This window comes from Leptonychotes weddellii, chromosome 8, assembly GCF_054177405.1.
Source record: "Leptonychotes weddellii isolate Sample4059 chromosome 8, ASM5417740v2, whole genome shotgun sequence".
In the NCBI taxonomy this organism is placed as follows: Eukaryota; Metazoa; Chordata; class Mammalia; order Carnivora; family Phocidae; genus Leptonychotes; species Leptonychotes weddellii.
In genome coordinates this window covers 51,006,135-51,028,802 of record NC_138376.1, presented here as the reverse complement: position 1 = coordinate 51,028,802, position 22,668 = coordinate 51,006,135, and the positions used below count along the sequence as shown (strand labels likewise).

At 36.6% G+C, this 22,668-nt stretch overlaps 1 long non-coding RNA gene across 1 annotated transcript in view; it reads left to right on the top strand.

The window, feature by feature from the left end:
• The first annotated feature begins 1,092 nt into the window (after positions 1-1,092).
• Positions 1,093-22,668, top strand: part of LOC145723025 (uncharacterized) — a 63,074-nt gene continuing 41,498 nt past the window's right edge. Inside the window, exons 1-2 of the long non-coding RNA XR_014147739.1 lie at positions 1,093-1,215; positions 3,125-3,224. This is a non-coding gene — a long non-coding RNA (uncharacterized LOC145723025). The remainder of the gene's footprint in view (positions 1,216-3,124; positions 3,225-22,668) is intronic.

Genomic DNA, 22,668 nt, shown 5'->3' with positions numbered 1-22,668 from the left:
TAACTATGAGGCTTTACACTAATGTGGTTAGGAGCTGGATTTTGTTTAATGTTTGCTGTAGCTGTAGGGGTCAAGAGCTTCAGCTTCCTCTAGTATCATTGTTTTTGCTCCTCCCCCACCTGCTTTTGTCTCTTATTTCCCCAATAACTCCTCTTAAATAGGAGCTTTTTTGTAGCTCCTTCCACTGGTATTCCTGGAGCTCTGTTGAGGTGGCGGTAAGGTGTAGGGCAAGGGAAAGTTTCCATAATGTTGTAATTAAAACTCAGTCTTTCAGTAGACCTGTATCCCTGGACTGTGACCTTCACAAGTATCTCTTCACCCTTTTCTCCCTCCTCCCCTTAGGTGAGACAGGAAGGCTAGAAGGGAGTGGAGTTGGATAATTACACTTTTCCCAAGGGAGATGAGGATTTTATAAAGTCTTTTCCCTTTGTCATGGAGAAAAACTCAGGACACATTTCAAAATGGTTACTTTTCTCCTCCCCCTGCTACAACTGTGAGGGGGCTTTTCTTGGATCTTCACTGTGAGAACCTGGTGGAGTTCCTGGGAGCAAAACATTTAAAGCTGTGCCCCCCCAAGACTGCACCCTCTCCAGTGTTCTCACTCTCAAATTAGTCCAGGCTCAGCCTCCAGCAATTCACTAAAATTACCGTTTAAGTGTTTCTACCAGTTTATGGGTCCAGCAGCTTCTACTCCAACAGATCTCTTATGTGATTCTCTGTATTCACCTTATCTCTCCAGATTTGTAGCCTTTTGCGCTGTGACTTTAGCTCTGTAATGGATCCAAGAAAAGTCCTTGATTTCCAGTTTGTTCAGCTTTTTTCTTAGTGTAAGAATCAGAGTCACTACTTCCAAGCTTTTTACATGTCAGAGTGGGAACAGGAAGTTGAATATCTTTTTTATAAATAAAAACATAAGACTTTGTACTTAACAATTCCAAAGAATATAGAATTTTCACAGAGTTTCTTAGTCAAGATGATTTTAAAATAAATAAAAGTGAATATACTGAAAAGTAGTCAAATCTTACTTCTCCAGAGGTTCGTTTTACTTACAGATTGTCTGTAGCTGTGCCTTGTCACATTTTCCTCCAAGTGTTTCGGATTTGGAGCAATGCTCTTACTCAAATAAGACTTACTCAAGTGGTTGGGAGTGGGGAAGAAAGAGGATAAAAAAAAAAAAAAAACCCAGGATGCGTTTTTCTCTGTTGGAAGCATAAGGTAAGCAGTGAGGAACAAGGTTGAGATAAAATGAAGAGTTGGGATTGTGGAAATGAATTATATTCTTTCTCAGGCCCCTATTATCCCTAATTGAGTAGGCTATATAGAAAATAGGAATGGAAAGAGTTTGGTGGATGCTATTAAGGGAAAGACCTTGCAAAGTGTGAGATTCATTCTGTTCACCTTGTGAAAAATTTCACTTCATTCGCAGTGGCTAACACAGTTTTCAAAGCCTTTATATCATATTCATCACCAGAGAAGGTTTATCCTATTCAAGATTTGACAGTCTTTTAAAGACCTACTTCTGTGACAATTTGCTTCTACTAAAGAAGAAGGGTTATACATTAGCATCTGGGATGTTATATCATGAAATCTTTTTTTTCTAAGATTTTATTTATTTAAATAAATAAAAGGGGTGGTCGTCAGAGGGAGAGGGAGAAGCAGACTCCCCGCTGAGCAAGGAGCCTTATGACACCGAAGGCAGATCTTTAATCAGCTGAGCCACCCAGTCGCCCCTATATCATGAAATCTTGAATTCTCTCCACCGCGAATCCCCGCCTACAGATTAGCAGGTGATATCCTTGGAGCTTTCTTCCTGAAGAGAATAGTATAACCTAATTTGGAAGGCAAGTAAAATGCTTTCACATACATTAATGCTTAATTGATAATATACAGCTCTTGACAAAGTATCAGAACAATTTTGTTTTCTAAAAGAACTCTGTATGCTAGTTACCTATTGCTGCTTTTAAAAATTCCCCTAAATTTAGTGGTTTAAAATCACAATCTTGTATTATCTTTCATGGTTTCTGTAGGCCACAGATTTGGAAAGGATTCAACCAGGCAGTTCTCCCTTGGGGTCTGTCAAGCAGCTGTGGTCATCTCAAAGCATGCTTTAGGCTGGAGGATCTGCTGTAAGGTGGCTCACTCAGTTGGCTGGCAATTTGATGGTGGCTATTGGTCTCAGAGACCTCAGCTTCTTCCACCTGGGTCTCTCTAATGGGTAGCTTGAACGTCCTAATGGCATAGTGGCTGACTTCACCCAGAGTAAGCAATCCAAGAACCCAAACACCCAAAGTGGAAGTTGTAGTGTTCTTTATTACCTCACCTTGAAATTCACTCCCACTACATTCTCTTGGTCAAAAGTAGCATGATTCAGCATAGGAGAGTATTAAACAAGGGCATAAATAGCAGGAAGTGTGATTATCAACAATAGCCAAATTATGGAAACAGCTCAAGTATCCATCAACTGATGAATGGGTATACACACACACACACACACACACACACACACACACACACCAGAATATTACTCAGCCATCAAAAAGAATCAAATCTTGCCATTTGCAACCATGTAGATGGAACTAGAGTGTATTATGCTAAGGGAAATAAGTCATTCAGAGAAAGACAAATACCTTGATTTCACTCATGTGGAATTGAAGAAACAAAACAGGTGAATATAGGGGAAAGGAGAAAAAAAGAGGAAAACAAACAGAGACTCTTAACTGTAGAGAACAAACAGAGGGTTGATGGAGGGGAGAGGGAGGGGGATGGGCTAAATGGGGGATGGGTATTCAGGAGGGCACTTGTTGTGTTGAGCACTGGGTGTTATATGTAGGTGATGAATCACTAAATTTTATTCTGAAACCAATATTACACTATATGTTAATGAACTAGAGTTTAAATAAAAATTTGAGAAAAAAAATACCATAACAAAAAGTCATCTAAAAATTAAAAATATTACTGATTACTGTTTGTGGTGGGTTTAGATATTCACATTTTAAACATGAACTCCTATTTGTTTTGGATGCTGATTATTAGGATTGGAGAAATACTGTGTTCTAATTCTTTCTAAAGCTACGAAGTCTTAAGTGTGAAACCTAATGCCTATGTAAACACTTTCTATTTTCAGGATATTAAATTCTCTCTGAACTTGAAAAAAAAAGAATCACGGATCATCAAGGTTAGCTTGGAAACTTGCTACTGCTCAAACACATTTCATATTTTTAGAGGTATGTAATAATTTTTATCATTTTAAAATGTATATATTTAAATTACTTTTTTCCACACAACAGTTCCTTAGAAGTAAACCTATCTCCATTATTCACTGTTTTTTTAATACTCCTAAAATTATTTCATGTTTGTATAGTTGCAATAGTCTAATGGTATAAATTATATTCTTGTTTTATCTCCAATATTATTCTTAAAAACTTAAGGGGAAAATATTTTTCTGTAGTAGCAATGTGAAAAGTTAGTGTCATCTACTAAAATCCTGTTCTGTGTCTTTTGAGGAGATAGCCTCTATCTATAGGAGGTAGTCTATATCCATATCTGTGTTTTGTGTGTAGTAAATTTTAAGGTTAGAGTCAGTCAAGCTATTATGGGTTTCACCAAGTTAAACATGCTTTGTTTTCTAGCTGTATTCTTTCACAGTATGTCTTTAATAAGCTACATTTGCTGCAGATCTCCAAGAGGGGGCAATAGCAAGCAGCATTTCCCAAAATTATTGGATCATGGAATACTTGGCCCTATGGACATTTTGCATTGGTGTCATGAAACCTACTTTAGGAAGTGTTAAATATCTTATTTCGCCCACATCTTCTCTCTATATAAAGTGTGGTATTATCAGCAGTGTTTATGTTTGAACCTTTCTCCATGCCTTCCTGCAGTTTATTTCCCCTTGCTACAGCCAGTGTGTTTGTGTTTTTAATGCAGCTGTTACCCACCTACATACAAATCTTCAAATAATTTTCTAGTTTTTCTTAGGATAAAAACCAATCTCTTTAATAAGCCATTGCATAGTCTGGCCCCTTCACATGTGCCCCCTTTCTCTACATTCACACTGATCTTCTCTCAATGTCTACTACTTGATATGCTCTTCCCACCCCAAGGGTTTTTCGTTTGCTGTATCTTCTGCCTAAACCCCTCTTACCTTCCCTTTGTACCTGATTAATTCCAACTGGTCTTTTGTATCCAAGCTCAAGTGTTACTTGAAATTTCCCTCACTAGTCTTACTCAGTCAAAGCCCCCAGTTATAAGCATGTTCTGCCCTTTGAAGTACTTTGAAGTAATTTATATTTATTTATTATTTGATTACAGTCTGTCTCTCACAATAAATTATAAGCTACACTCAGGCAAAGACTAATGCCTCAGCTGGGGTTGCTCCATCTCCTAGATGTTGTACTGCTAATTAGCACTAAGATATTAAAGTCCAATGGTATGTTTTATATATTTATAACTTACAACAAAAATTATTACTATTTGAATCTCTTATTTTCCAAAATATTCTTCTCATTTAGTAAATGCAGAATATTTGTCAACTGCTTTCTTTAACAACCAACAGTCGCTACTGTCACCAGGTGAAAAGGGAGAAAGCTTGTTGGAGCATTACTTGTTAGACTGAGGCCAATCTTGAGATGAATTTATCGTTTTTATTTGCTTACTATCTTCTTCAGTGAAGCCATCAAAGCAATCTTCATTACCCCATTATCAATACCAATATGTATTCACTTAATTAACTATGTTTAGGAAACTATAAAATGTATAAAATAGTAATTTAGTAAGAAAGTACAGCAAAAGGAACTACCATCCTGTCCCATAGAAAACAATGAGGAAATTATTTATATTATTTTTCTAGTCCCAGGAAAAAGAATATTGGAAATAAATCTGAAGTAGAGCATTGTGAATGATGATAGTCTGGAATGTGTAGGGGAAACTGGATAGAGTAGCAAACCTGTTTCCAAAAAGGTGCCACAAAAATCCTGGAAATAATCCAATAGTAAAGCATTTTTTGAGCTGGGTTGGCAGTTTCATCAGTGATTGAATGGATCTGAAAGGACTAGCGAGGTGGTCTGGAAGAAATGCGGCAATAGCAGAAAGTAATACCAAGTCGGTACTTTGATGTTACCGTTGGATTTCAGAATTATTGAACTATAAAACTTGCCATGAAAAGATGACTAATGTATGTTGCCCACTTTCATTTAATATGCTCTTCTTGTACTTTATTTCAAATAACCACATCTTTTAATTTAAAACAGAATCAAAATGGTCTTATAAACAGATACCAAGTTCTTGGAATTTATCTATGGTTATGCCTGTGGTATTGAGCCAGTCATTATGTATCTCTTTATTTTATACCAGAAGTAAGCACATTTATTTAAAAATTTCACCAGAGAAGGTTCTTAAAATTCTGTTAGATTTTGAAATGGAAATTTTATATATCACTTCTGTAAATTGTGACAATGAGACAGAGTACATACTTATAAAGGACCTATTAAATCTGGCATCCTCCTGAATAGTTTACATAAGATGTATCTCTTATACTATTCAAATTATCATGTATAATTAATGTTATTGTTTTCAATGTAAGTATGCTATTTTGTTGATTTCATACCCAAAGGCAGCCTCTTTATTTTCATGCACTGTTGCAAAGTAAATTATGATTTCCACTACCCTTTCTCCCCAATAAACTCTAGTTATTCATTGCTATAACATAGAAACTAGATTGCCCTACTCAGCATCATTTCATCCATCTTCTATATGGCCTTCTTATATTACAGAAATAGCCTTCTACACATTACACTTTGGGACTCCCTTGCAGCTGGGATTCTGTACATCTTTAGGTTCCTCCAAGCAGATACACCCACAGAAAACTTGGCATAAATGAGCAATGAGAGGGGCACAGTACCATAAAGGGAGAAGGGTTCTTTTGGCAGTATGTTTGAGAAAACAAAAAGACCTGTGTCCTGGAGCAGAACAAATGAGGGGAATGTCTCAGGGGAGAGGACTGGTGATCATATCCTGTAGGTCCCTGTAAGTAATTTAAAGCTTTGGTTTTATTTTGAATGAGATTGAAGCCATTGCAAGATTTTGAAGGAGGGGCATATAAATGTAAATGATTTACATTTTAAAGAGATTGCCTTAGCTGACATGTTGAAAAGAGATTGTAATGTGGCAAGGATGGAAACCGGAAGACCAGTTAGAAGATCATTGCAATAATCCAAAAGAGAGGGGTGCCTGGGTGGCTCAATGGGTTAAGCGTCTGCCTTTGGCTCAGGTCAAGATCTCGGGGTCCTGGGATCAGCAGAGTCAGGCTCCCTGCTCAGCAGGGAGTCTGCTCCCCCTCTCCCCGCTTGTGCTCTCTCTCAAATAAATAAATAAAATCTTTAAAATAAATCAAAAGGGAGATAATGATGGCTCTAGTTGGGTTGGCAATGCGTGGTGGTGGATGTTCTCAGATTTTGGATATATTTTGAGGGCAGAGCCAAGGGATTTCCTGGATTTTTCTCATCCCAGGTGAAGGATGATTCTTACACTAGAAGAGTAGAGTTGCCAGGTGTATCAAGAAGGGCTCTCCCCTATCAAATACTGTCCATAGGCAAAGGTGGATGAGGATTGAGAAATAATTGGCAATGTGGATGTTATAGGTGACCCAGGTAAGAATAGTTTGGGTGAAGTTCAGCATAAAAGACACATTTAATAGTTTAAGGAAGAATGGGAGGAGGGCAATTGAGACAGTGTAGACAATACTTTCAAGGAATTTTGCTCTAGGAAAGTAAAGCAATACAGTGTTACCCGGCAACAATAGAGAAAGGAACTTTTAAGTATGGGAGACATTACTGTGCATTTATATGTTAATAGCAGAGAACGTTTCTTGATGTGTTACAGACAGAAGAGAATTACTAGAAAGATGTCCTTGAGTAGTAAAAAAGAGATAGAATCCATTATTCATGTGGATGGATTGGTTTTAGATGGAAGTAGAGAGAGTTCATCTCTAGTAACAGGCAAGAAGGCACAACATATAGGTATAGATGCAGGTAGAGATCTGGAAGTGCTCCTCTAATTGCTACAATTTTATCAGTGAGGTAGACTCAGGGCCAACAGCTGAAAGTGAGTTTGGGGTAATTATTGGATCAATTAATAGTCAGGTGGTAATGAGATAGCTCTCAGGTTAGTTCAGGCTGAATCAAGTCTCCAGCCAATGCCTGTGCATGACTGGATATAGAATAGGGGAAGATGAGTAGAGAGTATTGAGCCTGAATTTTGCTAGGAGGATACCAGTAAGAACTAGGCAGGACATCAGGACCCCAATCAAGAAAACCGGGACTCAGGGTAAGTATTGATTGCAGCAGTGGATGGGATCTGGAAAATACTTAGAAAACCAAGACAAACTAGGAGGGAGCACTGAATAAAGAAGGGAGACTCAGTTTTGTGGGTATGGGATACAGAGAATGCTCTCCAGGGTTAGATCCTAGCAGAAACACTAGCCCCCCATTCTACTTCTAATATTCTGCTCAAGTACAAGGAAGGCTGAATGGGACTGTGGAAACTCTTTGTTGCTGGAGCTTCAGATCATTGAATAAACAGAAAATTGCAGAATTCAGCTTGTTTTTAGTCTATCTAATAATGCCAAATGATGGAATCCTATCAATTATGTTAATGTTTTGTCCACACAAGCATGTAAATTTGAGCAAATAGCTGAGTATTAGGCTTGTTCCAACATGGTTCTGATATCTCAAAATAAGACAATTTCTAAGTGAAGCAGATAGTCAAATGTTGTGATAATATGCTCCTTTTAAACAATTCAAATGTTTATGTATGCTGTAACATTTTATTCTGCGAGGAATATTCTGTTATATTAGATGAGATAGCTGTGTGATAGAGAAGCAAAATATCCAAGATCACAAAGTGGTAAGTGATGGATTCAGAACCCAATTCTGATTTTGATTCAGTGAACACTTACTAAGTTGCTATATGCCAGACACCTGCTGGGCAGTTTGCTTTGGCCTCCTTTTTTCCAGTCCTATGCTTTTTCTAAGGAAAAAACAAACGAACAAAAAACAAACAAAAAACCCTGAGAAGCTTCTGTCACCAAAAGAACTATTTTTTTCTTCATGCTAGATAATGTGAAATAATGCTCACACCTTATATTCATCAATATACTTCTATTACTTTTACTAATAAGTGATTTCAACTTAAATCTGCAAATATTTTCATAAGAAGCAGCTAACACTTTTTCTCCTGCAGAATTCTACTGCCTATGTTGCAACTTTTTTTGTTTAAAATATCATCTTCTTAAACAATATATTATAAAATGAAGACTATTTTCAATTTGTCAGAGGAGAAATATTGGTGGTGTTGGTATTATGGCAAATAATATCAGTGAATTCATGTCCTGCCATTTCTCCAATGAATACTCAGTTTTTTACTTCAGACTAATATGCATAACAGAAAACTAAGAGTTGATAAGAAGATTTCGCCCCTTTTGCATTCATCTTGTAGGTAGATGTTTATAGCTACCTTAAATGAGTGTTCGGATAATATGGTGCATTTTGTCATCACTATGCTACAGCGAGTAAGCAGACTGAAGAAAGAGATCTGTGCTTAAAGAAATCTGTCGATAAGTTGACAAAGTTGATCTCTATAAAGAGATAATGGGCTTGACTATTTAAGTGCTTGCTTGGGAGGGCATTATGAAGACAAAACTCCTAACAATGCCAGCGGCATTGCAGGCTAAAGCTTCAATTATTTACTATACTAGGATTTTAAGATCAATATTTCTTTAATTTATACAGTTTGGAAGCAAGATAGGACTTTATGTAGCAGTATTTCACTCTACCATCTGGGGAAGGTTGTTTTTTAAGAATATATATGACTATTTGAAAATTCCATCATGATGTGTGAAACTTGGCATGGGTGATAATAAAACATATATTAAAGTTCTTTCTTTAGGAAACATGGGACTAGAAATTGGTACGCTTGTTCTAAGTGTATTGATCAAGGTCCCTGATTTTCCTTTGCCTAACCTTGTCGCTTTTCTGAAACTTAAATGGCTTCTTAACAGAGCAGTACAAATACCAATGGGCATAGTTACTTTAATAAAGAGCAAACATATTAGAGAAAATCTCAAGGGAATTTTCAGAGTCTCTTATTTAAAAGCCGATTTTTGGCTAAAGGACCTAAACGAACTAGAATTGAGTGATCACTCAATTCCATTGCTAAAGAAGATAATTTTTGTTGTTTAAAAAAACCAAATACTTTTGGTAGGGCTGCACCCACTGCTCCTACCTTGTGCCTTTAAACTTTGTATACTATTTTACATTAATTTTATTCATTTTTTGAATGAACAGTACTTTCATATATTTCAAAAATTAAAATAGTATCAAAAGGTATACATTGAGAAGTTTTGCTCCTACCTCAGTTTCCGTCCATCCCCAATAAGGGGTATTTTCTCAATGATATTTGTAGGGCATCTCTAAGCTATCTGGGAATACAGCCCTCCTCCTCACAGGAAGATCCATTACAAATAAAGTGTTAAGTGTCCTTGCAAGTTATTTCATTGAATAATTACCATAGTATGCAGGCAAAATTATAGAAAGTATCATTGTTTTTCTTTTCCCTTTTGGTCTGCATAAAGACACAAACATATCCTCTCTAACAAGTGAAGAAGTCCATGTCTCTGGATTTATAAGTATAATGAAATCAATGTATACATGAAATGATTCAGTAGTCCAAAGGGAGAAGACAAATCAGACAAGATGGTCCTCATGGAACTGACTTCTTTAAGAAAAATGACAAATTAAAAAAAAAAAAAAATCTAATGTGTCTATTCAGCAAGATTCAAGGTGATCTCGCATTTATACAAATAGAATTGGAAATTAGGAAAGCTTTATTTCTGGTAACTCATGATTACTGAATTTGAAAAAACATTTGAGTCATTGAGCCACGTTAGATACCACAGAAAAGTAGGTCGGCATATTAGTTTCTTGAGCTGTTCTTCTATCAGAGAACATAGAGGAAGAAAGTAAAGGAATAGGGTATAGAGGAAATGGAGGATAGATCCAGAAAATCATATATAGTCATAATAAAAAATACATAAAACTGTTTCCCAAATGTGTTTCAGTGCAATAGCCTCCTGAACACTGATGTAAAATTTCTGCTTCTTGTGTCCCCTCCTCAAAATTACTAGTCCAGTGTGCTGGGTTTGTACTTAGGTATATCTATTTTTAAAAATAAGAACATTAAGTGATTTTAATGATATGGAAGTTTTGGGAAACACTGCCACAAATAAAAAAAATCAAACTACAAAATATAACAATAAATACATACACACTTCTTATTTCTGAGGGTTGAAAAAAGAGTCCCTAAAATACCAAAGTTAATAAAAAGTGACATATTCTAGCAAATTGAATTTCAAAAATAAAAGGGAACTCCTTTAAGTGTCCAATCAGAAAAACTTATAAAAGACAAAAATCACTTGTCATACTTCTCTTCAGCAAAACTAAATGCTGGAAGATGAGGAAGAAATGTCAAAGTTTCGGTAGAGAGAATACATTCCCTGGAAAGCTACTGTTCATTGGAGTAGTAAGGAAGACATTTGCAGATGAGCAGCTCAAAGTATTTGTATCTGCTTACTTCTCCTGCAATTATTATACAAAGAAGAATTTTAATTAAAAATTAGAGGAAATCCCAGAAAGGAGAGAGACACAAAGGGGAGCCCCAAAATCTGTGTATAAACTCTTAAATCCTTGGCTGAATCTTGAACGCATGTGTGCGGAACAAGACTCTACCCATCTCCCACCCGCCACCCCATGGCCCATCCTGTCCCTACCTATCCCAGAGAAAACAGCAGAGCTGCACAGAGATTTTTAGCAGCTGTCTGGATGCTGGGAAGGTAGAGTTTGCAGTTTGAGTCCTACCGATTTAATGGTATTTGGAAAATACTTCGGACTGTCCATGGAACCTGGAGGGTCGTAGCTTAGGAGTAAAAACCATGTCTCAAGTATAAGGATACACTAATTGGACCTGCTTTAACAAAGCCTGAAACCATACCTCCACACTCTCAAAGTGATCCTCCACTGATTTAATTGTTTGTTGGAACAAAACTCAATACTCTTCAGAAGAAAATAATAGACTTTTGTATTGAAATCCAAATGGGGGGTAAATAGATCAATAGGATAGAATAGCTCATAAACAAACCCAAACAAACATACTGTATTAGGTTCAGTTGCATTCTACTGGGCAGGGGGTTACCCTTCAGATAGCTGTGGCTTAAAAAAAAATGTTCTACAGTGTATCACTTGCAATGTTTAGTATACAATAAAAATCTAGAGATATGAAGAAACAAAATATAATTTATAGTCATGAGAAAAATACAATTAATAGAAATAGAATAGATCATTTCAGACCATGAATTAGCAGACACAGACTTTAAAATAGCTATAATTAATGTTAAGGAATCTACAGAAAAAGATGGAAATAATGGGGAAAAATAAGAAATTTCAAGAAAGATATAGAAAGTCTAAAAAAACTAAAAATCCTAGATCTAAAAAAAATCTGAAATAAAACTTAACTGTATGTTTTTAATAAATGGTATAGGAACAACTGTTTGAAAGGGGAAAAATAAATTAGACTTCAACCTGACACTTTGTAGCAGAGAACATGATCTAAGTGTAAAAATATGTAATTTTTATACAACAATGTCAAATATTTAAAGTAATGCCATAAAATATTTAAAAATATAGCTAATATTTACATTATTTATTTCATAATATTTTTCTCCACTTCTTGGAATTTTTTAATTCCAGTTAGTTAACATACAGTGTTATATTATTTTCAGGTATACAATACAGTGAATCAACAGTACTATACATTACCCAGTGTTCATCACAAAAGTGCACCTTTTAATCCCTGGCACCTATTTAACCCATTCCCCCACCTCCCTCCCCTCTCATTACCATCGGTTCTCTATAAATAAGAGTCTGTTTCTTGGTTTGTCTCTCTCTCTCTTTTCCCCCTTGCTCATTTGTTTTATTTCTTAAATTCCACATATGAGTGAAATCATGATATTTGTCTTTTTCTGACTTATTTTGCTTAACATTATACTCTGTAGCTCCATCCATGTCTTTGCAAATGGCAAGATTTCATTCTTTTATAGCTGAATAATACTCTATTATATATATATTATAATACTCCTATATATATATTTATATTTATATTATACACACACACATATGCCACATCTTCTTTATCCATTCATCAATCAATGGACACTTGGGCTGCTTCCATAATTTGGCCATTATAAATAATGAAGCTATAAACATAGGAGTGCATGTATCTATTTGAATTAGCATTTTTGTATTCTTTGGGTAAATACCCAGTAGTGCAATTGCTGGATTGTGGGGTAATTCTTTTTAAAGATTTTTAGCTTTTTGAGGCAACTCCATACTGTTTCCACATTGGCTGCACCAGTTTGCATTCCCACCAACAGTGCAAGAGGATTATTTTTTCTCTACATCCTCACCAACACCTGTTGTTTCTTGTGTGTGTTTTTTTTTTTTTTTATTTTAGTCATTCTGACAGGTGTGAGGTGATTTCTCAATGTAGTTTTGATTTGCATTTCCCTGATGATGAGTGATGTTGAGCATCTTTTCATGTATCTCTTGGCCATCCATAAGTCTTCTTTGGAAAAATGTCATGTCTTTTGCCCATTTTTTAATTGGATTATTCATTTTTTGGGTATTGAGTTTTATAAGTTCTTTATATAGTTTGGATACTAATTCTTTATTGGGATATGCCATTCGTAAATATCTTCTCCCATTCCACAGGTTGACTTTTAGTTTGTTGATTGTTTCCTTCACTGTTTGGAAGGTTTTTATTTTGATGTAGCCCCAGTAGTTTATAAATTTTTCTCTTTTTAAAAAAATAGCTTAAAAAAAAAAGAAAATAATAGTTTATACATTTGGTACCATGTTGAGAATGACCTTCACCTTAAGATAATTTTATTATAAAATGAATACCCCCCAAATTAAAATACAAACAGGAAAAGCATCTCTAACATATGTGTTACCATTTTTAATATAAAGATAACTTTATTTATTTATTAATAGAATCAAAGTTTGAATAGAAAAAATGTCAAAAAACAGGTAAAAAAACCTTGTAAGTGAAGAAATATAGATGGCCGGGAAATGTGGAAAACATTCAGTCTCGGTAGCAGTAAGAGATGTAGCTGAAAACAAAGGAGATGACATTTTTTGCTTATCAGATTAGCAGGCTTATATAGTTTACAAAAACATGTTGACAGTAATGTGGAGAACTGGGCTTATACACTGTATGGTTGGAATGCAAAATAATACAACTTTTCTAGAAGGCATTTTGTGAAACAATATATAAAAATCATTAAATATGGCATTCTCCTTGACTTAATATTTTAATTGTCAAAAATTATCCAAAAGATACAAGTATATGAAGACAGATATTCAATGACACAGATATGTGTATATTTATAATACAAAAAGAAACAATCTAATTGCCCAAAATAAAGACATTTGTCAAGTTATACTTCATTTATTTAACAAGTAAAGCCATTTACAATTATATTGTAGGTATATATTTCTTGCTATGATATCTGTAATATGTTAAGTGAAGAAAAGCAGGTTTTAAAATGTATAGTATAATTATACTTTTGCTAAAAATTAACATCACACACATTCATATACATATGTGTTTGTACAGAAACAAGTCTCAGATTATATGCATCAAAATAGTGCTGTTTTCTATGGGTGATGGAATTATAAGTGATATTTTTAAATTGTTTATCTGGGTTTCCTAATCCAAATGATACAAGTTAAAGATAGTTTCTGTAGACTTTTTATATCCTCACTATGTTCTGGTTATATTCCCTGTCATAAGCATGTGAATAAATAAATAATCTTTAGAGAAAAGAAGGGTTATTGCCATGTAACAATTAGCACTGCAGTTGAGTTGCACTTTGGGTTAAATAGGTTTCTGTAGGCTGGCATGTCCACCATGTATAATGTTGACAGTAGGAACAAATGGATTTGAGGTTTCAAATAACATCCTTTGGAATAAAAAGTATTGTAGGATAGGAACTTCATGTTCTGTTCTAGTCACTCTGTCCCTTTGGCAATCACTTGCTCTTTGGGGCCATTATGAGTCTGAATAAGCAAGAGACAATCTGTGTTCATACTTTGAATGGCAAGTTTAATTTAGACAATCTGCAAATTTGAGAAAAATATTCCGTCAATTCCCTGTGAGCTCTTTTTCCCCTCAAGTTGGCTAAAGCTCTTCCAGTCTTTCCATAGCCATGGTTGGGATCAAACATGTGTACATAGAGCTCTCAGTGCAATTTAGCACCAGCATCCACTGCAACTCAGTCAATTGTAAGCCCTCGAGAGCTCCTTTTAGAATCACATCTTTGGTTTCCCGGGTGATGTAGACATCTGCACTCATGTGAGAACAATACACAACTCTGTTATCAGAAGTGTAAGCTACTTGAATTGTGTTCAGGAAGGAAGAAAATCAGAACCTGCACAGCATTTAGATTAAGCTTCTGGGGGAAAAATATGGAGAATTAAACTGGGAATATGCTATATGATGCTGAAATATTAAAATTGAATGTTTATAGAGTAATCAAATCCCAGTGAATGAGTAAAGTTCCTTCCTCTCTCTCCCCAGTTTAGAAATAAAGCTCTAGTGGGAAACCACAGACCCCTTTTAGAAAAGTTTTGTGGTTGTTGTTATTATAGGTAGTCTTTGCTTTGCAGAGTAGTGCAGGAGCATTAAATGGCTGTGGAACCTGAAACCAGGCATCGTGATCTTACTAATAAATGAAAAAAAAAAATGTATGATCTGTGACCATTAGAAATTGTTGCCCAAACATTAAAAACTCTCTCATTGTTGGTTTTAAGTATATAGGAAAATGTCTTTAAATACTAAAACTCATATTTAATGGTGCCATTTAAAATATTACAAACATTAATAATTAAAGGGTTTCATTTAAAAAAATTATGAAGGGTAGTTTGAGCAGCTTTTGCCTTATTGTTGTCATATAAATTATACTACAAACTGAGCATGCTTCCATGCCTTGGTCAATTGTCCTACTCCTTTCTAGGTCTGGATCAGCTTTCAACATTTTATCCTTTGCCCTCTGTTGTGAAGTATCTCCAAGAATTCCTTTAGTAAGAAGTTTTTGCCAGCCTCACTTCCTCTGGCACATGCTTGTCCTTTTCCTCAAAACCACTTTCCTCATGTATGCCCCCCAGCTTCAGCTTCACCTTCACTGTGTCCCCTGGCTCCCTACAGCCTCCCCAGTGGCAGCAGCGTCAACAACCCCACAGTCAGCGAAGACTCCGTTTGAGTTCCATTCAAATCTCTCTCCCCGTGTTACCACTTTTGGTTTCTTTGCTGCACTTTCATTTTTGTTGGCCAATTCCCTCTTTGATGACCTATTTTTATAATAAGTCGCATGGATTTAAAACTGGGAAACAAGGAGGCACCACAAACGGGCCCTTTTTTATCAGTGACCTGAACGGGGATATGCAGTAACCAATCACCGACAGACTTTGAAAGAAGTGAGCTGATTGGTCACTGATGATGAAGCACATCTGTTATTTACCTTTGTTTGTACTCACAGTTGGTATAACATGGTAACTGAAATTTGAACTGTGCTGTTGGGGACCTGCTGTTATTTAACTGAGCTGTGGTAACTAGAATTCTTGCAAGGTGAGGATGGTCCTGGGTTGGAATTACGTGCTCAAAACTTAGATAAGAGGAGACAAGAGTCCTGTGGGGAAAACCAGAGCTGCTTCTCAACTTCTGGCAGCAAAATTCTTCTGAACTATTTTATATGTAACTGTGGGTTGAACAACACATCATTTTGATGGCAGCACAATCCAAAAGACTTGGTTGCATTAATAGAGCTGGTACACGTGTGGCCTACAGCTGATGTAGACCAAAACTGACATTCAGAGTGAGTCTATTGGCAGAATTGTAGGGATAGAATTGTTTGTCTCTGGGTATCAGAGGGAAATAAGGCAATTTGGAAAAAAAAAAAATGGTGGCGTGGTTCTGAACATTGTAAGAAAAGTAGAGACACTCCAATTTTAACAAGACAAGGGTTTTCCACAAGGGCTCCTAATTGTTTAAGCTAATTACATTAAAATATTTCCATGGTTTTCTTTCCTTTGTGGCACAGTGAATTGTTTTTCCAGGGTCTAAGTATCAGGCAAAATAGAACATATATATATATATATATATATTAAGATTTTATTTATTTGACAGAGAGAGAGAGACAGCTAGAGAGGGAACACAAGCAGGGGGAGTGGGAGAGGGAGAAGCAGGCTTCCCGCGGAGGAGGGAGCCCCATGCGGGGCTCGATCCCAGGACCCTGGGATCATGACCTGAGCCAAAGGCAGACGCTTAACGACTGAGCCACCCAGGCGCCCCAAAATAGAACATATTTTTAAAGAATGAAATGGATAATGTAATACCTGGATGACTGAAGTAAAATTTGAAAGAAGAAAAGTTTCTAATAAGGCAAAGATTGTGTAGTGAACATGAAGACTTTTTAAAAGTAAGTGAGTTGTGCTCCTCAAATCCATTAACAAAAACATTTTTTTAATTTTAGAGTAGGAAAGAATTTGTCAAAATAGCTTTTAGAAAAATAACAATGCTCAAGAATATTAAAATAGTGTCAAGAGATCAGATCCATGTTTTAACACATTTTGTGAATCAGGATTGGAGATTATAAAAGGCAAGAATTCTGTGCAGCAGGAATTGCTATTTGCAGCTTCCTGAAAGGTAGATAAACTTGGAGACTTCAATATTAGGAGAGATGATCATAGAAAACCTGTACATATAGGAGTGATAAGTAAAGTGATTATGAGAACAGGTAGGAATAAATTCGATTTCATCTTCAGGTTTTATTCTTTCTCAATGGTATTCCATTAGTAAATAGAATGTGGCTCTGCTTCTGAGGTTTGCTAGAATAATTGATGGAGTATCTTGTGAATTGGATTGATTTCCCAAACTGGGTTTAGCAGGCTTGAAGAAGAGCAGTTGGGAATATTGCAATCTGGCTGACAAACCAAAGCCTGATGATAAATGTGAGTAGGTCCAGTTGGAGTTAGGAAGGAGCTGGTGGGGTGCCTCAGCAGTCACTCTTAGATATGATCATAATTAGCATTTTTATTAGGGAATCTGAATAAGGAGTAAATATCAAGTTAATGAAACAGCTGAAAAATGAACTGGGAGCATGAGTTTATAGCAGTGGGTAATGTAATAAAATATAGATAGGTAGAAACTGAAGAACTGTAAGAAAGAAAAGAAAAACAAAAGGGAAATTTTGTTCAGTAAGATGATGAATCATTTCCACAAGGATTTTAATCTGAAATTCAATTATGAAGTACTCTAAAACTGCATAATAATAACTAAAGTTTCCTGCATAGACAATAAACCCAGGCATTATAAGTTGTGATCAGGGTTTTGTCATCCCCAGTAGATTATTCTGCCTGCCTACACCCATATCTCATCTGTGGCCAAAAAACAAAAAAAAACAAAAAAACCCGCTGGAATGAAATGCCTGGGATTGGAACTTCTGTGGCCAGAATATCGTACATATTGTCACACACACATGCAAATAGGCTTTGACACCAAGGCTCATAAATATTTCCATTGCTTATGAAGTAACACTGGATTCCCTTTTTCTAATCACAGATATAGTACATAGGCATAGATTCATCCTGAGTACAAATGGAGAGTGTGATGTTATGAATACTCTCTCAGGTTAAGCCCTGATAGTGTTCCCATTAGGAGGAGCAAGGGTGCTGTATGGCTAAAACAGAAAATTTCCCAAGGAATAGGTCCTTGCTTCTTTCCTTCCTCCTCCTTTGTCCCTCTGTTGTTGTTGTTGTTGTTTTTTCCCCTTCACACATCTGGATATCCAAAGAAGATATATGATGCTGGCCATTTTTAATCTCCAAACTCTCTTGTGCATTAAATCTTGCTGTTCTCTGATTAATTAAGGGAGAACTCATCAATGACAAATGGATTTCTGTGCTCATTTTAAGACCATAGATCTAACCTTCAACAAGCAGTGTTTCCTACACTTTTGATGGCCAAACAAGGACCAGCTGGTGGTAGCTATAATTTAGTACCAAAGGCAAAACCCAAAAATTTTTCTATTATTTAACATCTATATAATTGCTCCTATGTTCAAGGTGCCTGGATGGCTCAGTCAGTTAAGCGTCTGATTCCTGATCTCAGCTCAGGTCTTGATCTCAGGGTCCTGAGTTCCATGGAGCCTACTTAAAAACAAAAACAAAACAAAACAAAAAACAAATTAAAAAAAAACCCATAATTGCTCCTATGTTCATTTGGAAAATTAAATGCACAAATAACTTTTTTAATTTAATTGAACAGCAAAGCTAATACAGCCAATGAAAACTAGATCAGAACCCACAAATTCATTTGAAAAGGCTTTCCTCAGTTACTGTCTTACCCACCCCCCACCCCCCCAGGGAAAAAGAACAGCATGATTAGCAAACTTGAATAAAAGCTAAGGGTGGGGTGCCTGGGTGGCTCAGTCGTTAAGCGTCTGCCTTCGGCTCGGGTCATGGTCCCAGGGTCCTGGGATCGAGCCCCGCATTGGGCTCCCTGCTCCGCGGGAAGCCTGCTTCTCCCTCTCCCACTCCCCCTGCTTGTGTTCTTGCTCTCGCTGTCTCTCTCTCTGTCAAATAAATAAATAAAATCTTTAAAAAAAAAAAAGTTAAGGGTAAATATTTTTCTGGTCTCTATGGAAAAACTTTCCTTCAAGTTTTACTTTGTACTCTTAAGTCGATCAAAATTGCAGTTATAAGAGCAATTATGTCTACTTTGCCTTAATAGCCAAGGTATTCAAATCCAGTCTGTTCTAGCGTAAGACTTGTTCTATTTTTTCCTCAGATTATAAGTCCCCTCATCAACCTGACAGATTCTTTGGTTGTCTCGTTACTGCCTCTAAACAAAGGGCACCCTCTTTTTTCTGTAAAAAGCAGGATTTTACAAGTGAAATTGTTTGAAAAGTAAACCTCTAACTCTAAAACCTTTTTCTTTATAAGTCTCCTGGAATTAAAAAACAAAAATCCAAAAGCAACCAGTCAAAATAACCAAGACCACCACCAGCACAAACAGTAACAAAGCATCGGAGATTTTAAATTAAGGGCACATTCAAGTCAAGGCAGAAAATTTAATAAAACTGCAAAAACAAAACTAAAATCATTTATCATTTCCTTATAATCCTTCTTTGTATAAATATAACTGGTAGTCTTTATGCCAGTTAAGCAATACAATTATTATATGTGGAAACAGAATTTCTCACTTATTCTTTTTTAAATTATTTTTTATTTTTTTAATTTTTATTAAAGTATAGTTGACATAATAGTGTATTAGTTGCAGGTGTACAACATAGTGATTAGACAATGCTATCCATTGTGCAATGCTCACCATGATAAATGAGTTACCATATGTCACCATATAATGTTAATACAGTATTATTCGCTGTATTCCGTATGCCGTATCTTTCACTCTGGGACTTATTTATTTTATAACTGGAAGTTGATACTTCTTAATCCCCTTTGCCTATTTCATCCATCTCCTGACACCCCTCCGTTTAGCAGCCACCAATTCTCTGTATTTATGAGTCTGTTTTTGTTTTGTTTGTCCATTTGTTGTTGGTGGTGGTGGTGGTTTTTTGGGGGTGTTTTGGGTTTTTGTTTTTGTGTTTTTTAGGTTCCACATATAAGTGAAATCATATGGCATTTGTCTTTCTCTAACTTACTTCATTTAGAATAAAGCCTCTAGGTCCTCCATGTTGTTGAAGTGGCAAGATCTCATTCTTTTTATGGCTAAATAAAATCTTCTTTATCCATTCATTTAGTGATAGACACTTAGGTTGCTTCCATATCTTGGCTATTGTAAATGATGCTGTAGTGAACATAGAGGTGCATATATATTTTCAAATTAGTGTTTTTGTTTTCTTTGGATAAATACCCAGTACTGGATCATATGGTAGTTCTATTTTTAACTTTTTAAGGAACCTCCATCCTGTTTTCCATAGTGGCTGCACCAGTTTACATTTCTACCAACATTGTATGAAGGTTCTATTTTCTCCACATCCTTGCCAACACTTGTTATTTCTTGTCTTTTTGATATTAGCCATGCTGTCAGGCATTAGGGGATGTCTCGTTGTGGTTTTGATTTGCATTTCCCTGATGATAAGTGATGTTGAGCACCTTTTCATGTGTCTGTTGGCCATCTGGATGACTTTGCAAAAATGTCTACCCAGGTCCTCTGTCCATTTTTTAGTTGGAATGTTTGTTTTTTTGGTGTTGAGTTGTATAAGTTTTTTATATATTTTGGATGTTAACCCCCTAATGGATAGATTATTTACAAATATTTTCACCCATTCAGTAGGTTGCCTTTTTGTTTTGTTGCTGGTTTCCTTTGCTGTGCATAAGCTTCTTATTTTGGCGTACGCCCAATTGTTTCATTTTGTTTTTGTTTCCCTTGTCTAAGGAGACAGATCCAAAAAAATACTGCTAAGCCCAGTGTCCAAGAATTTACTGTCCATGTCTTCTTCTAGGAGTTTTATGTTTTCAGGTCTCATATCTAGATCTTTAATCCATTTGGGGTTTATTTTTGTGCATGGTGTGAGAAAGTGGTTGAGTTTCATTCTTTTGCATATAGCTATCCAGTTTTCCCAGCATCATTTATTAAGGGATTATTTTTCTTTCATTGTATTTCCTTGTCTTCTTTGTCATAGATTAATTAGCCATAGAAGCATGGGTTTATTTCTGGGCTCTCTATCGTGTTCTATTGATCTATGTGTCTATTTTTATATCAGGACTGTACTGTTTTGATTACTATAGCTTTGTAGTATATTTTGAAATGCAGTATCTCATTTATTCTTATAACCTCCTGAGAGTATAGTATCATTGTTCCTACTTTGCAAATGGGGAATGGGAGGCACAGAGAAATTCAGAACTTGCTTAGAGACACACAGCCTGAGAAGAAAGTTTTGAAGAACCCACACTCAACCAGTTCTGCCCTACCCAGCTAGCTCCCTTTGTGTCCCAGTTTTGGTAGCTCCATGCTCAAGAACTTATAAAACATCTCTCACTCATTTTTTTTTTTTTTAAAGATTTTATTTATTTATTTGACAGAGAGAGAGACAGCGAGAAAGGGAACACAAGCAGGGGGAGTGGGAGAGGGAGAAGCAGGCTTCCCGCGGAGCAGGGAGCCCCATGCGGGGCTCGATCCCAGGACCCTGGCATCAAGACCTGAGCCAAAGGCAGACACTTAATGACTAAGCCACCCAAGCACCCCAAGGATATGGTATTTCTTTTTTTTTTTTTTTTATGATTTATTTATTTGACAGAGAGAGACACAGCGAGAGAGGGAACACAAGCAGGGGAGTGGGAGAGGGAGAAGCAGACTCCCCGCGGAGCAGGGAGCCCGATGCGGGGCTCGATCCAGGGACTCCAGGATCATGACCTGAGCCGAAGGCAGTCACTTAACCGACTGAGCCACCCAGGCGCCCCATCTCCCACTCATTTTGTCAATGAAGTTCAGCAGTACAGGTGGCTCAATGGCAATTCAGGGTGGGACTTTTCAATGCTGGGTGAAGCAAGTAGTTTATTCTGTTCTCAATTTTCTAGTTGTAATTTAATCCTACAGCACTAAATGAATATTTATGTTGTGCTGCCTAGCCCCTGCAGAGTAGGCAAATGGATAGGGGTCTGCTTATATGAAAATATGATCGATGGAAAGGTTTTCTGCATTCTTTCTGCTGAAGGGAAAAGATCTTACATCTGTAAGATCTCTTTTGCATACAATATATCATCATGGGTATGATATCCCATCCTATTAATAGTCCTGCTCATTCGCAAGGTACAAAGCGTGTACAGCAAAAGGCAGGAATCATGTAGAATTCTGCCCATCGCCAAGTAGGAGAAGCTTCTGTGAAATTTTTGTTGCCGTACATATAGTAGACTAATTGGGGTGTTTTTTGTTTTTTAATTTTTCTCTATTTACCAACAATTTTGAACTTCACACAAACCCTGAGATCCTGGAAAATAGTTTACCTATGACAAGGCCAGGTAAAGACCCTCTAAATTCCCAATCTTTGCCTCATAAAATTAGCTAAACTGTTTTGTCTCCACTAACCAATGGAAACAAACTGCCCAGTAATCTGATTTGATCAAAGTTTAGCCAAACTTCTCCCCTTCCCTGAGACCCTGAACTTTGACCCACCCTCCACCTGAATCAGCACATAGCTTCTCCTAATAGGCTCACCTCAGGATAAAACATTCTCTGATCTATCATGTCACTGTGCCCCCGTCCATGCCCCCTTTCCCCCTCTTCCCTGCGTCAGGCTCTATCTAGTCCTGTTTATTCCTTCTTTAAAAGAGAAGTCCCCTGGGGCGCCTGGGTGGCTCAGTTGGTTAAGCGACTGCCTTCGGCTCAGGTCATGATCCTGGAGTCCCGGGATCGAGTCCCGCATCGGGCTCCCTGCTCGGCAGGGAGTCTGCTTCGCCCTCTGACCCTACCCCCTCTCATGTGCTCTCTCTCTCTCATTCTCTCTCTCAAGTAAATAAATAAAATCTTAAAAAAAAAAAA